An 18,543-nucleotide genomic window follows, 5' to 3' on the forward strand; every position below is an offset into this window, starting at 1 on the left:
AAGGAAAGGGGGGGGGGGGGTGCCCCCACTGTAAAAGAGTACGAAACTGTGTTTTTAATAAGAAAATGCATATGACAGATTAAAGGAAAGGCGGGTGGAAGCAGAACGCTTCCTCATTTCCATGATGAAAATCTGTCCCATACCACATAATATGGCAGAAAATGAATGGTTCGGCTCGGGCAGATTATGGATGAGCAGCCCTTCGGCATGTGTTATTCCGCTAAATAGTTTGGCGCGCTCTGTAGAAAATACTCGACTACGAATAGCACAGGTTAAGACTAACTGTTGACAAGTTCCCTTTAACAAGTTCATTCGTGCATAATTAGAAGTCATTTTGTCATGTAGCTTCCAATGTCTAATTCACAGGGGACATTCCCAAGATAACTGTGATTCCTAGAAGCTGCATACACTGGAACGAAACTGACAAGTGCAAAGGACTCCCATATTTAAAGAGACACTGAAAGCTCCACCCGTGAGTGATACATGTCAGGCTTGGGTTGATGTAACCGGTACATAAACTAGAGATGTCATCTCTACAAAATTATAGGTACTACTAAAAATAGCAACTGTAAAAAAGGGTGCAACTAATTTAGTCACTGGCCTAAATTTTTACATGCAACTACTGAGAAACGGCAGCAAAATGGCATAAAGAAAACTATACGTTAAAACATAATATAGATGTGTCACTAAAAATGTTTTATCTGCCAGTTAAAACCAGTAAAATCCTTTTTTTATTTTATTGTTGTAGAATTTTTTCTTCTATTTTCTGAACATTATTATGGGGATGGCCATCTTGCCTTAGCTGTTCTCAACAGCATTTACAAAGCATCAGGAAAATTGCTTTAGGGCCGCCCCATGGTCCATAGACCCAATAGTCTGGAGAGGACCTCACTGACTTCTATGGGAGAGTTTTCTAAGCATGCTCTGTGACCTGTGCAGAGGTCTGGTACAAGGAAAGAATAGATGAGCTCTGACAATCCCCTACTGTGAATGATTGTCACGACAGAGGGTAGGGATAAGTGCCGCCCTAAACTCCACCCCACCTCTGTCCCTGCCTACTTGCACTGCCCATCCCAACCGACGGCGTACAACTTGGCGGCAGTCCCTCACTTAGATATGTGCAGGGGCCTAAGAAGATAACAGTAGTACCTAAACAGAGCCAGACAAGCCAAAGTCAAAGCCAGGAGGACACGCAGATACATAGAGAGCAATCCGATAACGAAGCCAAAACACAATCCGGAGTCAAAAGCCAAGAGTCACGTCAAATACAAGGAGGTCACAAGGTCGAGGTCAAAAACAGAGCCGAGGTCCAGAACACACAGAAGGCACAATATGAAAATGCTGGTGAGGGTAGCAAGACCATTCACAGGCAACCTGTGGCCAGCAGGCGAGCGTCGCGTGACCCAAGTCCAACCCAAACCATCTGAGAGTGATGAATTGTGATCGGCGTTCAGCACCTCCTTCAGCTAGGAGGATGCCGGCCGCGGTGAGGAGGCATACGCGGCCGGGTCCTCCCTGCCCCCTGGTCCCCATGGAGACGAGGACGCAGGCTGCATCCTCGCTCCTGCACACATGCGGGATGCCTGCGGCTCCCCGTTACAATGATGGATCTTGTCTTATCTATACACAGAGGTGATATAATTACAGGCAGGAATAGAATGACAGATAAGCAGTTAACTGCAGTAAAGTGATTTGTACTGACTAAGAAGTGGTGCTTATTATTAGGCTTAGTGGCCAGTGTGAAAACTGCAGGATTTTAACATTTTTGTTTAAATATAGATATGGACATGGAAAATGAAAAATGACCATCAAAAATTATTTATAAATCTGTTAAACATAAAAAAGTGATATAAACAATAGGTCATGTTCTGATGACACATTCCCTTTAAACAAGACCTTCAGTCATATTCCCGCTCACAGACTGTTAGCACAGAACTGGTCCCATTCCTCCCATTTCAAACGAGAGATGAGCAGAGCTTTCTCGACACAGAGATCTACTGTCAAATTGAAAATCAGAGGCGCTCCATGTCTCTCTACACACATCTCAAGCAATACATGTACGGTACATATTTTATGGAACGATCACACTGGCCAGAATTCCTCTGCAGATTAGCAGCATCCTCAAAAAAATTAAATAAAAAATCTCATATGTTACATAAGGATCTGTTGCGGATTTGCAACAGATTTCACCCAATGCATTGCAATGGATGAAATCCGCAGCATAAACTGACGCTGCTAATAAAAAGCTTTGAACACATTTTATGTTTTCTTGTATTTAATTTTAGTCTCATTAATTAGAACAAAGTCTTTTTTAAATGTTGCTGCCATTTATTTGTTTTCCCATTTTAAACACTTCCTTGGGGACAGCCATGTTAGAGATACACATTTCCACTGTGTAATATTGCTATCCTGCCTTGTCTAGGCTTTGAGCGGTACAATACAGCAATCTTTTAAAGGGGCAGATGAAATGCCTGTAACAGGTGCTGATCAATGATCTAGGAAATCGACTGGGCTTGTTTACTTTAATTTTCACTAGATAATTATCTTGGGAATTTGATAGATCACTCGATCAAACTTCACCTCTAGTAGTTACATGTCAGCTATGCATCTCCTGTTTACACGGGAAGACGTGCTGCCAACAAACGTGCATTTTTTTGTCAACATAAAAGATGTCATCAATGACAAGCAATCATTTTTTCATCTGTATTTTTGTCTCAAGGCATGCTTACACTGGTCAATGTAAACATACTGAGTATCGACCTGTATATAGGGTCCTATAGCGGCTCTGTCACCAGATCACTCCAATTAGACCAGGCACAAAACCTGGTAGGGGTGATCCTGCAGTTTAAAGTAATACCTTTCTCCTCACTGTTGGTGCCACGGTTGTTGATAAAATCATACTTTTATTCATTTCGTTTCGAGCACTAGGAGACGGGCTTTTTCAGTACGAGCACCGCTATGCGACGCCTACCAACGTATAAACACTCCCCTTGATTGACAGCGCTAGACTTCGCTTCAACTTGGTCTAGCGCTGTCAATCAAGGGGAGGGGGTGTTTAGACCAGTAGGCGTCGCATAACGGTGCTCGTACTGAAAAAGCCTGCCTCCTGGTGCTCCAAATTGCCTGCCAGCAAAGGAATAAAAGTGTGATTTTATCAACAACCATGGCGCCAACAGTGAGGAGGGAGGAAGATATTATTTTATACTGCAGGATCACCCCTACCAGGCGATGTGCCTGGTTTAATAGGGTTGATCTGGTGACAGACCCGCTTTAAAGGGGTTGCCCAGCTTTTATTTTACTGGATGGCCTATTCTCAGGAAAGGCAATCACTAGCTGATTGGTGGGAGTCCGACATCCTGCACCTCCCACCAATCAGCTGTTTGACTGTGTAGTGGACAGAGCTGATCACCTCAGCGCTGCTACTACTGACTTTAATAGGAGCCATGCTGTAGTAGCGAGTTCCCTCCACTACACAGTTGATGGTGCTGTCTAGTCCCGGCGATGACTTCCAATGACAGAGGTATACCCAAACAGCAGATTAGCGGGTCCTGCAGATCTGCTAATGATGGCCTATCCTGAACATAGGCCATCACGTAAAGGGGTTCTCCGGGAATTAAGAAAATAAAAATACTTAAATATTACTTTAGTATAAATATATACCCAAATACATTTCATTAGCTATAATGGTTAATTTTGTCTATGGAGCAATCATTAGGAGAAATAAAATGGTCGCCGTCCTATTAGTACACACAAAACCTGTCCTAATCACACAGGAGGACAAGTTACTTCAGAACACTGAGCTAAAGAGCAGCCTACTCCTCCTCTCTGCTCGGCTTGTCAGGGATTATGTTCCTGAATACAGATGATAAGATCTTCAGCTGAATCTCTGTAGGAATGGAATTCATGAGGAGACATTAAGTACAGAGAGGACAGACAGGACAGATAATGTGGGGCTGTGGTAATGGAGACTGCATACAAGTGCTGCTGCTCATTATCTACACTCCCACTATCCTCTCTGTACTTCATGTCTCCTAATGAACTCCATCCCTACAGAGCAGTGCTTCAGACTAAAAAAAAATATCAAGGAGCCATTGGCTCCTAACCTGAAAAATTTAGGAGCCAAATCACATGTTTAGTCGCCAAATTTAAAATACATTCGGTATAATTTTTTTTAAAAAAGACGTCTTACCTTGTGTAGTTGCCCATTTGTCTCTCCTTTTGATTCGTTCTTCTAACCCCATCAATCTTGAGGCTCACCGTCCTTCATTACACCCCCTCACTGTTCCTCCATTAAAACCCCCACCTACTCTCACCCACATGGCTACTGTAGTGTTCCAATAAAAAAAATATAATAAAAAAATGGGATGCTTAGGAGCATGAGGCTTCCTAGGCTACAGCCCACAGGGAGTTTTCATGAAGGGACTCAAGACAAGCAACGGGGGCGGTGGAGCAAACGAGCCGGGACCCCACACTGGAGATCAGGTAAGTATGATCACCAACAAAGATCCTGCCAGTCTCAGAAATTAGTGTATACAAACCCTTTAAGGAGTTAATTTTTTAAGGGGGTTTCAAACCAATATTCTTCTATATGTGACACAGAATGGGTTAAAATAAACTATCCCCACTGCAATCCTTAAAAGGCCAATCACTTAAAGGGGTTGTCTCATTACAGACAATGGGGGCGTATTGCTAGGATGTGCCCTCATTGTCTTCAGATGTCTTTGGAGCAGAAAGGAGCAGCTAACCGCTCTCTGCCCATCACCTCACATGTCAGTAAGGAGCCCTGCACTAACATAGTTGTCCTTTTCTAGATCGTGCAGGAGCTCTGTACTGCCGGGGTCGCATAGCATTATATTGATTTATGATGCTATGTAACCCTTACAGTTCTGGAATCCAGTTATCCAGTACACTCCAGACCGCTAAGGGTTACATAGCATTATAAATCAATATAATGCTATGCCATCCGGTCAGTGCTAGGCAGACTAGGACAGGGGATTCCACGGACATACTGTGGTATGAGACCAGTGAGTGCGTATACGTGTTCTTACAGGGTTTACCAATCCCTGGCTTCTCATTAAGACCTCAGTAATAAATCTGTATACGGGTGACTCGCCTAGTCCGTGGACTGTGCGGGAGCTCTGTACGTCCTCCTTTAGTTGAAATGTCCCCAACCAGCTCAGCTTCACCTCCAAAGTTGCGAGACTGCTGGAGGCAGGAGCCCAAGACGCGGGAACCCAAGCCACGCCCACCCTCTATGCCGGGTAGCAAAGGTCGCACTACATTTTTACCAGAAGAGTAAAAATACTCCTCTTAACAATTTTGAGAAGTATTTTTAGCCGAGGAGGAGTACAAATTTTGCGGTATTTCATATATATAATGCATAGGCCCACATAACGTTATAAGGCTGATATTTCTGCAGGGAAACCATTGCTAGTCTCCCATGCAGAAATAAATGTAGACAGTTTTGCATTTATCCAACATTATACACTAAACATAAGACCACTGCTGCCATACACAGCGCCCACCTGATGCAGCCATACACAGCGCCCACCTGACGCAGCCATACACAGCGCCCACCTGACACAGCCATACACAGCGCCCACCGGACGCAGCCATACACAGCGCCCACCTGACACAGCCATACACAGAGCCCACCTGAAGCAGCCATACATAGTGCCCACCTGACGCTGCCATACACGGCGCCCACTTGACGCAGCCATACACAGCGCCCACCTGAAGCAGCCATACACAGCGCCCACCTGACGCAGCCATACACAGCGCCCACCTGACGCAGCCATACACAGCGCCCACCTGACGCAGCCATACACAGCGCCCACCTGACGCCGCCATACACAGCACCCACCTGACGCCACCATACACAGTGCCCACCTGATGCTACTATATACATACACAGCTCTACCACATGCCCATTACACAGATAGCTTACTATATACACGTTGCACACACAGCACTGCTACATGTCCATTACACAGAACTACTGTGTGCACATTACACACAGAAAACTGTACAATAGACTGGTTACACTGACATAGCCCTGCTTTATACACACCTTCCATACATAAAGTACCTCTGCATTCTCCGCCAGCACAGTCCTACACAGAGCCTGTGTTCCCCTAACTCCTCCCATACACATGGCTGATCACATGACTGTGACATCACCACAGGTCCTGTAACCATAATGTAGTGTTTAGTCCAGACTCTGGAGCTGATCCTGGTGAGAGAGATGTCCGTGAGGGGCGGGACTTTTCGGGAGAGGGGCGTGGCTTCATGTGTGCCAGACCTGGCAGCTTCTGATACACTAGACTAGACTAGAAAAAGACCATGCGTAAAAATACGCATGAGTCTTTTTCCAGGGAGTAAAATGGCCTGAACAGGCGTCTATGACGCTTGTACAGACATTATTGCTACCTCTGCCGGGGAGTGTGAGGGGGGATCATCACCCAGCAGAAGTCTGCAGCGTGTGTCTGCTGGATGAAAGCCCTTTCTTCTTAAAGAGGCAGAGCAGCGGAGGGTCTAGGCGCAAAGTCTTGTCGCCATTTTGCAATTCTAAGTCACATTGGCGACCATTTTGGTTGCCATCTGGAACCCTGAAGAGATTCATCTGAAGATCATATTAAAGGGTTTCTGTCACCCTGCAAAACTCATTTTTTTTTTTTTGGATAGTTAGATTCCTCATAGTGCGATAAGGGAGAATATAATGCTCTTACTTACTTTCATGCGGCCGATTCTTTATAAAACGAACTTTTATAATATGTAAATGAGGACTCTACCAGCAAGTAGGGCGTCTACTTGCTGGTAGCTGCTGCAGAAATCCGCCCCCTCGCCGTGTTGATTGACAGGGCCAGCTGTGATCTCCTCCTCCGGCCGGCCCTGTCAGTAATTCAAAAATCGCGCGCCTCGCGTCATTCGGCGCAGGCGCTCTGAGATGAGGAGGCTCGTATCCTCAGCACTCCCTCAGTGCGCCTGCGCCGATGACATCACCGAAAGAGAAGACGTCATCGGCGCAGGCGCACTGAGGGAGTGCTGAGGATACGAGCCTCCTCATCTCAGAGCGCCTGCACCGAATGACGCGAGGCGAGCGATTTTTGAATTACTGACAGGGCCGGCCGGAGGAGGAGATCACGGCTGGCCCTGTCAATCAACACGGCGAGGGGGCGGATTTCTGCAGCAGCTACCAGCAAGTAGACGCCCTACTTGCTGGTAGAGCCCTCATTTACATATTATAAAAGTTCGTTTTATAAAGAATCGGCCGCATGAAAGTAAGTAAGAGCATTATATTCTCCCTTATCGCACTATGAGGAATCTAACTATCCAAAAAAAAAAAAATGAGTTTTGCAGGGTGACAGAAACCCTTTAAACTGGATTCAGGATCATAATCCCTGACCAGTAAAAGAGGAGGATGAGGCAGCTCTTTAACTTGTCCTCCTGTCAAATTAGGACAGGTTTTGTGTAGACTATTTTCATTTCCTTAATTCCCGGAGAACCCCCTTTAATAAAAGTTGGAAAAATCTTACAACTCACTCACCTTCTAAAGATAAAGACATGACTCTGCTTATGGTTTCCCAGTCTTTACAGTAAAGCTGATTATGTGAACAACACAAAACTGGAAGTCTTAGGTTATCTTGTCTGCTGTGGGGGAATGTTTTTCAATTACATTTTAAATATTCCAGACTAGCAAACACAAAGACCTAAAGTCACATGCATTTTGCATATTGGATTGTAATTTATCAACATGCAAGAAGCAGTTCAATCCAGAAATATTTATCAGTGGTAACTTTTCCTTGTTTTATTTTCTCCACAAACATTCATCTTTCTAAAAAAAAAACTGGAAGGAAATTGTATGGTAGAAATAAATGAAGGGGAAAGGGTGCAATCCGTTGGCAGCTGCAGCGTTTTGTTTTATGTTTGCTGTTATTTCCATAAAAACTAAAACATTCAATAAGAACATTTTGGTTTTTATCCATAATGTAACGTAATGGTTCTCAAAACTCTCCTTAGGGATGACAGCGTACACTAGACTCTAAGAATAAGAAACGCGCTGGCTATATACACTTAATTTTACAAGAATGGGATACATGAAACTTCAGAGTTATAGGACCACTAAAACATATAACATATAATAAGTGCAGCAGACCACCTTTTGCACGTCACCTCCAAACAGTTTTTATACACATCAACAGCAGTTTTACAAAATGTAAGTGTTTAGTTGACAACCCCATCCTAAACCGATCTTGTCCAAACTGAAAATTTGCTGTCCACTGTGCATAGTGTAGTCTGAGACTGTGATGAAGGCAATAGGGGGGGCAGAATGGAGGAACAGGCAGCATGGATCAAGAGGAGGCTACCCGGTACGCTAACCATGCATTAGCAATGAGTAGTCAAATTTTCACTTTGGACTAAAGTGTCCTTTTTTAAAGGGTTATTCCAGGATTGTAAAACTGATAGCTTATCCTCAGGATAGTGCGTCAAGCCGCCGATAAGCTGTTCTGCAGTAGCTCTGGAGCCAGATACACTGTGTGGTGGACTGAGCTGGTTACTGTAGCTCTGCTCCCATTCTCTTCAATGAAATGGTGGCTGGAGCTTTGTAGTTCCAGAGCTAAAGCTACTGCAGAACAGCCAATTGGCAGGGATGTAGGATGAAATTCCCGGCAATCAGTTATTGTTGGCCTTTCCTGAGGATGTGCCATCAATATTAAGATCTTGAAATACTCTTTTAGGTTACCCATACACATTAGGTTGGCTGAATCAGACGGTTTTAGCAGGACAAGTCAAGGACCTATTCAGTATGGGGAAGCCACAATTCTCTCCAAAAGACAAATATTGTGGGAAAGAAGGACTGGAAATCTTGGACTTCAACATGACCATTCCCATATTTGCATGGCATGGCAGCCCTTATTTCCCTCTCCTCATTGAGAGCACATGCATGATTGGCCAAGTTGAGCGTGCATGTGTATGCGAAGGTCGAGAGGAAACTGTCAGCCGAATGAGCATTTGGACAACAGCCAAGATGAAGAGCCATTTTTGTAACAGGTATAAAACAAGTCAAGTACAATACAATAGGTCCTTGGTTATTAATCTAATAAGTTCTGACAATCTGTCTGCATGAATCAATAAGACGTAGCCTCTTCACAGCCTGATCCAACCCACTGTTTCTTTTAACAGTACATATAGGTTTATAAAAGTTGTTCTTAGGTTAATTTATAAAAGCAGATCTTTCACAGATATCTTCAAATCCAAATGACATAGATGTCACCCCATGTCACCATTAAAAAGCTTAGTTTTGAAGGACTGCTTTCTGGAATCCTCACACTGCTGAGCTCCTGCCCATAGCACGTAAGGAACATTGTGGCCGCTGACTGTAATTTTCCTTGACAAAAAAAAATAAAATAATAATCTAATTATGGCTCCTTGAGTGTGCAGAACCAACCATTTTTAGTCATGAAAGAAAATGCTTGTTACCACAATGTTCCCTTCATGCAACGCCACACATCTCACTGGACACCAGTGTGAAGAACATGAATTAGATAAACTGAGAGACTGGTGTTAACTAGAGTAACACCAACATATTAGAGTTAAAAAGGATAACTTGCATATACTGTATTAGGAAATGTGCCCGCTGAAATATCTCTGTGTGCTGTAGACCATACTTAGTCAGAAGGATTTACGTCCTACCACCTAAACCTCTATGAACACACGTTGGCTTAATCATGTGTTATATGTCCTGTTGTTAACCCCTTGCTAGGTGCTGTTAAGGGGCATATGAAGGTCACTAATCAGGACACACATCGATCACCTCCTAGAGGAAAGAAGTTCTGCAAAAGGGGCCTTAGGCTCAGTAACACAACTGGAGTCTCCTCAATACAAGATTGCCTACTGGTTTTGTTGTAGAGAAAGGGAGTACTTGCTGAGCAATTCCCACGGAGATCATGAAGGTCTTAGAAAGTTCAGAATATTTTTATTTATTTTTTTACAAAAAAATCAGGGACAACAAACACAATAGAAAAAAAATGTGGCACTGGCTACATAAACGAATGATGAGGTGATTTTCTAAACTGGAGATATATAACACAATGTACAAAGATCAAACGTTAACTACACCCCCACTCAATGACATCTGAGAAACCATGCATTTCTCACAATTTAAAGAGGTTCTATGCTTCTTAGATCCATCGAGAAGCCATAGAGCTTAATTTACATAACCCAAAAGGATGGGCACTAACACTAGGTCCCCAATCGTTGGCTACCTAGCTCCTGGAATTTACTCAGCTTTACATAGAAGGCATTACATATTTTTTTCTACCCTCTACTTGGATTCATACATGTTTGTGATTACTATATACAATTTATTAGTAATATTCACTTATAAACTAGGCCAAAGACTGAGATACATGCACTCCTGCTAAAGGTGGCATCAGATAGCTAGCAGAACAGTATTTTCCTAACCCATTTAAAAGATGCTTCCATGTGCCGTGTCTTCACAGTTTGGATATGTTCATAAGTCATGGATTTGCAAATAGCAAAACACAAGAATATCCACAGCAGAAATCCAAGGCTGACACTTCGATTTCTGCCATGCACGTGCAGTTGACAATGCTGCAGATCCATGCAATAGTTAGCCCTTTTCAGTGGGGTTAATCTGTATAGGGCTAGTCCGCAGCTTTTTCCATGTGGAAATCAAGAGAAGAAAGAACAGATTTAGTGCTCTATTACACGGGCAGATAGAGCAGACGATTGTCGGGAGGGAATTGTTCTATCCCGTCAATCGCCTGCTCGCTAGACGAGGAGACCACCGCTATTACATGCAGCGATTTCCTCCTCAGTATAGGGAAGAGCGTTCACTAATGCTTTGTTCGTATATACTGCAGCATTTTTCGGGTAATAGGCGGCAGTATGATCACTAACGAGCATTCATACGAACACTTGTTAGCGATCACCTTAACAATAATCTGCCCGTGTAATAGGGTCTTTACTCTTCTCACAGACAATTTCTGCCTGAATTACTTTTAAAGAGTCTGTGAAGAGGAGTACAAAAACTCTGTCTGTATGCAGTGGAGAAATAATGGTAGCAGATCTGGTAAGGATTTCAACATGGAACCCACCATGAAATCCTAAAAGGGTGAATGGCCCATATTCCCATATTGACATTGCAAATATAATCCCCCTAACAATTGAGTGAACTAACAAAGAATTCATGAATGCCATGAATTCAAGTGTTGCACTTCACAGATGTGTGAAATTACTTAAAGCGGTCGTCAGAAAAGGCTATCACTAGCTGACCAGCGGGGTCCGACAACCTGTACACTGTTTGGGTAGAGCTCCACCGACAGAGGTCAATGCTGGAACCACACAGCTCTGTTAACCTTGCAACTTTTAAAATACTTTTACATTGTATGGTCAGTCTATTATTATTAAATGGCAAGTAAATAAACAGGGTCAAATCTACCAATTTGACAGAGCCATGTATCCATGAAAAAACTATGGAATCTTATGTAAAAAAAAAATAAAATAAAAAAACACCTTACGTCAAAGCAATACATAACTGTGCCATAGTCAAAAAGAAAAAAAAGAAAAGGAATCGAAAGGAGTCTATTTAGTTGCATCTTACACTACAGTATATCTAAGGCTACTTTCACACTCGCGTTTTTGCTGGATCCGGCAGGGTTCAGCAAAAACGCTTCCGTTACTGATAATACAACCGTCTGCATCCGTTATGAACGGATCCAGCTGTATTATCTTTAACATAGCCCAGATGGATCTGTCATGAACTCCATTGAAAGTCAATGAGGGACGGATCCGTTTTCTATTGTGTCCGAGAAAACGGATCCGTCCCCATTGACTTGCAATGGGGGTCATGCCGGATCTGTCTTGCTCCACATCCCAGGACGGAAAGCAAACTACAACATGTTGCTGTTTGCTCTCAGGTATGGGAACGTAATGCATTTTGGAGCATTCCGTTCTGTTCAGTTTAGTTTTGTCCCCATAGACAATGAATGGGGACAAAACTGAAGCGTTTTTATGACGGAACTCAATACCGGAAAACTTAAATGCTAGCGTGAAAGTAGCCTTAGAGAGTTCTGTATTTATTGGTTATTTAAAGGGTAACTGTCATATTTCTTTTATTTGCTAGTTTATTAGAGCTAGGCATGTATACCTGAGTTAGTCTGTTAATGATTGCGAAAATATCTGTAATTACCTTATAATAACAGCTTTCATTAATGTCCTGTCCCTTTCCACTGCTCCATTAAAAGATAGTTGCTATGGCTTGTCTGTCTCCAGCTAAGAAGACAGAGGGGCGGTCCTTCACACTGCATGCCTGCATTAGGCTTCAGAGTGAGGAGGCGTGTCTCTCAATAATCCAATCTGATTGGCTGGCAGAGAGCTGCTGGCTAGAGCAAGTGTGTATGGGAAGTGAGGGAAAGCAGTTTTGGCCTCAGAGAACTGGCAGAGGAGCCATCTTGAGAAGGTCCTCATATTGTAAATGTTTAAACAGCCGTAACCAAGGGAAAAGCTCAAGGAAAACAGTGGTATGTGAAGAAACTAAATATTGCTTTATGCATAATGCTGCAGCAGCAGTAACATATGCTAAAATTGATTTTTTTTATGAAAACATAACGGTTACCCTTTAAGGAGGCATATGGGGTATCAATAAGGTTTATTGCTGAACCAGAATTTTGAGCCAGAAACTGGTCCCTGGGCTTGGGACAGCGGCTTCTAAAGAGGCTTCTATATGTTCTGCTCAGCCTAAGGGATTCAGTTGTTCAAAATTGGTTACTGCTTTTTCCCACCATTAGAAATGGTCCAGGAAAACTGCCATTTGCAATGAGGCTCTTCAAAGGCACTGAATATTTTTGTTTTTTGGTTGGGTGTAAAATTAAGTAACTCTCTAAACAGTCTTCATTAAAAATGTCCTGCAATTAGGCTTCTGCAGACTGTGTGCAAGTTCTTCACCTAGCTGGTGGTGCTGCTGCACTGCTCATTTTTTGATAGTTCTCGACCTTCCCTAGATGTTACAGATAGTCGGTGGAAGGGGAAAGAGATTGTACATGACAGATCTCAGGGTGGAGAGGAATTTCTAGTCCTCTTCTAGGAGGTTTTAGAACATACTCTTTCACTATTACAGAAACTCTATTGAATATTCAAAAGCAGCCATCTTCAGAAATGCTCAGGAATTTCAAAATTACAGTGGCATTTTTCTATCAGAAATCACAAAATCAGAATTTTGATGAGGCTGGGTTATTAGTATAGCACACAAGGTACAGGTTAACATGTGAAATGAATAACATACATCAGAGGCAGTTTATACCAGACTAGAACAGGTCAGAATGAGAGGTTAGTGTGTCGCAAATCAGTTTTATTTGCAATAGAAAAAAAGCTTACCCCACAGAATAGTTACTGCGGACCACTTATTCCAAGCTGCCCTTTCTGAAAACACTAAAATATCTAATCTGCAGGTTTATCCAAACCTAACAGCAGCATATTGTAACTTAATAAAGATTTCTTTCAATGCTATTTCAGTGACTTTTGGTTTTTGCATGAATCCAAAAAATCCTATTTTAGTTCTTTCCAAAACTAGCATGAATCCATACTTTGTACAGAAATGGCATAGACAAAAAATAATAATAAATTACGATATTTTGCAAGACTCAAGTTTTATTGCATTCATTGTGGGACTCCTATATTTAGTATAATGATTTGCAGAAGACTTGACGGCAGTAATTATAAGCCACATTTGAACTATTAGTGGTATTTAATGTGCATTATCATTACTAATGATTAAAGTAACTGTGTAAAAAGCAAGATAATTCTACTGCACATTATTTACAAGGCTATTACTGATTCGTCTGGTCATATATTAGGTATCAATCACTGCAGAAAAGGAAGCCTTTTGTGACAGTAGTCAAAATGTTTACTGAGGCACAATAAAAAACACAATGACCAATGTTTCCTTTAAGCCTTTGTAGCTAGTGGGGCAGTATTGGGCACTATTCCCTCTAAGCTGGGCAATACAGGACAGCTTCAAACAAATAATTACCGTATGTACAGCTCCCTAATAAATAGCTACAAAGCAACCAGATGCAAAGGGTCATATAGCATTCGGGCAAATATTATCAAAGAGGACCTGTCATCAAAAAATGCAGTGCAACCTGCAGGCAGCATGTTATAGAGCTGGAGATGCTGAACACACTGATATATGGTTTTGTGGGAAAACTTTAAATTTATACATTTAAATCTCTGCTATTTCTGACTTCACTTGTACACAGGGGCGGTCTCATCAGTGATTGAGCATTCTCTGTGTAAGTATATATATATATATATGTTTAAATGTATAAGAGCTTTAAATGTATAAATTTTAGGTTTTATTGAATATTTTCCCACAAAACTATATCTCAAACTGCTTAGCTCCTCCTGCGCTATAACATGCGGCCTGCATTTTGCAGTGATAGGCCAACTTTAAAACAGCAGCCAGGTCTTGCACAGTAAAGGTTATTGTGTGTAACTCTGATGGTCAATGGCAATGAAGAGGTTACTGCTTGTATCTCTGGCGGTTTAGCACAGTGAAGCAGGTAATGTTTGTATGCCTGGTGGTCTATGGCAATAAGAGGTCATTGTGTCAGCAGCCTGGAAATCTTGGGCAGTCCGTCTCCCTGCCTGTTTATGGCAGTGAAGGCATTAATATATTTATTATACCTAGCGATCTAGGACAGACTGTAGGTTAATTCCAGCATCTCTGGTGCTCTTGGCCAGTGAAGGTGTTAATGTACAGAAAACTGTGGCCTATGGCAGTGAGGGGGTTAACTGCAGTATTCCTGGTCGTCTCGGGCAGCTCAGAAGTTAATGTAAGAATCCTTGGTGCTTTAGAGCAGTGAGGGGGAAATGACAGTATCCCTGGTAGCCAAGGACAGTGAGGGGGTAAACTACAGTATCCACGTGGTCTAGGTAAGTGAATGGGTTAATGTAAAAAAATCATGGTGGTATAGTAGAGTCAAGTGGTTAATGCTGGAAGGGTTAAAGCTGGATACCCGGGATTGTGGTTACTCCCCTCTCCAGGTCCCATCATCTGGCTGTATAGCATGAAGATGACGAACACTAATAATTCAGCTTCAATGTCTCCTTCCTGCACTGAACATAGAGAGGGAGGACATACGAAGGACGGAGCAGCTGTCATTAGCACGGTTTTCTCTATGATCGGGCAGAGAGATCTAGAACTGTTCTGTCCAACCATTAAAGGGAAGCTCAGAGAGTCCTGGAGCTTAGAGGGAATATTGACCATGACATATTACAAATGATGCAAGTAAAATATGAAAACACCTAAACAACCAAATATCTGTAGCTCATATAAGTGTGGGTTTAAAATGTGATGGGTATATTGCATAAGGTGCACCCTTTTCTTTGACATTTTTACAATGGACATGTAGAATATATGGTTAATGGAGTTTTCTGCTGCATTGAATATTTGCCACCACAGGGATCCAAAGATCAGTCAGCGATTGGTTACAGTCAGCGATTGGCTTGTATGGCTACTGAACCTGCTGTACGTATTGATGAAACTGCTCGTTTGTTTTTTATTGTGGATAGGATACAGACCAATTCATTTCAATGGGTCCGCAAAAAATGCGGACAGCACACCGTCTGCTGTCCGCATCCGTATGTCCGTTCCGTAGCCCCGCAAAAAAAATAGAACATGTCCCATTCTTGTCCGTTTCAGGCATTGTTACAATGGATCCGCAAAAAAAAAAAAAAGGATGCATACGTTATTTGGGGAATCTGCAATTTGCGAACCGCAAAACACATACGGTCGTGTGCATGTAGCCTAAAGCAAATGATCAGGGGTTTGACAAATCTCAGAATGTCTGCTGGGAATGCCATCAGTACAATCACTGTGCATATGCCAAGTCTGATCATGGAGATACGTTCTGTAAATGTCAGGCAAATGACATTTTGCACAAAGGGTATCGATGATTTTGAAGCGTGCATGATCAACACTGATCAATAAGGAAGAAACATTTTATATCATTGATCTTCTCATGCACTAAGACTAAGCACTAATGGCCACAATCACGCCAAGGCTGCCAATTTCAATGGCACTGGCTGACCACCTATTGTTCATGGCGGTATCCGGACTCTCCCTCACAGCACATGTCAGGGAACAGAAGGGGCGGGTATGCTGAAGTTCAACATGCCCATACCTTTGTTCTCTCAGGAGAAGAGCAGTAGTTAGAGGCTTCTGGCCGCAGCTTATTCCCCTCTCCTTACGGAGGACACATGCATGCTTGGCCAAGCTTGCACATATATGGGGGGGGTTAGAAATAGCTGTTAATAGCTTAATAAGCCAATGTAAGGCTGGTTTACATGGAGACTTTTTGCAGCGCAATGCTCCAATTTGAGTAAATACGAGTTGAATATAAGGCATCCTCTGGCCTGCAGTTGTAGCTTGCTAGATAGCATAGGAAAGCTGCATGTAGATAGCAAATAGCCCCATGGTCCCTTTAACACTGTGAAGGGTAAACTATCGTACCCAAATCCAGGGCAGGAGAATAAAATCCAACTTTATACAATGTCTATTAAAACATGAAAAACATAAGCGGAGAGAACACGCCTTCTGTACGCGTTTCAGGCACGCGATGCTCCCTTTATCATTACATGCCATTATTAAAGTGGTTGGACATAACCCCCCGCAGATCAGTGAAGGGCAAGCTACTGATGCTGGCTCCGAGCCCCTGCACTCTCCCGCCTCTGTTCAAGTCCCTGGTTGTACATTTCCAGTGTCAAGCCGCTGCAGCCAATCGCTGGCAGCATCAGTGACCTGCTTCCTTTATGTCACATCCTGATGGAGGAGGAGCCAGTCACCGCTGCAGCCAGCAACTGGACGTCTACATTCCGGGACCCGAGCCAGTGTCGGGAAGTAGGTAAGTATGCTTTCCTTCGCTGTCCAGGAAAGGGCTGAGGGGGGTTTTAAGGGCACATATTGCACCAGAAACATGTTTTCTCTGTGCTTATGTTTCTCATGTTTTATTGGACCTCAAACAAAGTTCTGTTTTGTTCTCCTGTACCCAGTACTTCTCTGCTTCATGTCAACCACACTACTTGGGATGGGATCTGTGTACTGGGGAAGAGGAGTGTCTGGAGCTGGTGAGCCTGGATTTTCCTTTTTTTTCTATATAGCGTCTATCCTATCCAGGTTGTTACTCAAACCCAGTACGTTAAGGCTCCATTCACACGTCCGCAAGTGTGGCCCGCAAGAATAGGACATGCTCTATTTTTTTGCGGACAAGAATATGCATTTCTATGGGGGTGCCGGCCGGGTGTATTGTGGATCCACAATGCACTACGGACGTCTGAATGGAGCCTAAAGCAGCATTGCTAACCATTCGTAGAGCCTACAGACTTTTTTTGTACTCTCTCTAGCTATGCCACATTTCTCCACACTTTTCAAACCTTTTGGGTAAGTATAAAGAAAGCATAAATGTCCTGTGGTCAATTTTCCATACAAAATAGCCTACTAGTTTACCCTAATTTGGTAGATACTGTATACTCTAGGAAACACAACAGAGAGATATCGGAGCTCAGTTCCCCCATGCACATCATCTACATTACTGCAAGTGCTCATGACTGCTATCTATGAGTTTACCACATTTAGATTCTCTTTAAAAAAGTCCAAAATGCAAAAACATATGAAAATCATTTTTCCCACATACGTGACAATATCAGTAATTGAAACAAACTACACACAAACAAGCTGAACCAGCGGCAAGCTTCCAGAACAATTTTAGGGCAACCATACACAGTAGACAGCTGTTGGCCAAACAACTATCTTTCCAGACGCCAAAATACACACGCACACTCGGCCAAGCTGAGTGTGCATATGTTCTGAATGGGGGAGAGAGCACACATATCTTCGTAACAAAAGGATCAGGCAGTTGAACTCTACCGATCCTCTGACATTAAGGGCTCATTCACACGACCGTGTGAAGCCCGTTCCGTGGCCATTCCGCATTACGGATGCGGACCTATTCATTTCAATGGGTCCGCAAATTCGGAGATGCGGAACGGTGCGTAACACTACGGAAGCACTACGGAGTGCTTTCTGAGGTTCCATTCCGTGCTTTCGCACCGCAAAAAGATAGAGCTTGCTCTATCTTTTTGCGGAACGGAGGGATCGCGGACCCATTCAAGTGATCCCTATGCGGCTGCCACACGAAATTTGCAGTCCACAGCACGGGCACGGGCTTCACACGGTCGTGTGAACGAGCCCTTACTGTGAAGAAAGAGCAAGTAGGTCCCACACACATTAGCTGGACTTTGAAACCAATTTCTTATGTAGAGCTATGTGCGTCCCTAGTTACAACAACTGTGTAGCCTGATACTGCAGTTATACTCGATTTCTTCATTACTAAGAAGTGGGGGACAGATGGAAGGGAGTATGATTGCAGTATCAGACTACACAGGGTTTGTTTGTAGTCTGTAACCATGGAGACACACACGTCTTTAAAGGAGTTGTAGATACAAAACAGTGGTAGATTT

The 18,543-nt window shown here is 43.0% G+C and overlaps 1 protein-coding gene across 6 annotated transcripts in view; it reads right to left on the bottom strand.

Moving 5' to 3' along the window:
• Window positions 1-18,543, bottom strand: part of SATB1 (SATB homeobox 1) — a 195,454-nt gene that overhangs the window by 51,175 nt on the left and 125,736 nt on the right. The gene's annotated exons all lie outside the window — the stretch shown is intronic.

The sequence above is a fragment of the Bufo bufo genome, chromosome 5 (assembly GCF_905171765.1).
Source record: "Bufo bufo chromosome 5, aBufBuf1.1, whole genome shotgun sequence".
Classification (NCBI taxonomy): Eukaryota; Metazoa; Chordata; class Amphibia; order Anura; family Bufonidae; genus Bufo; species Bufo bufo.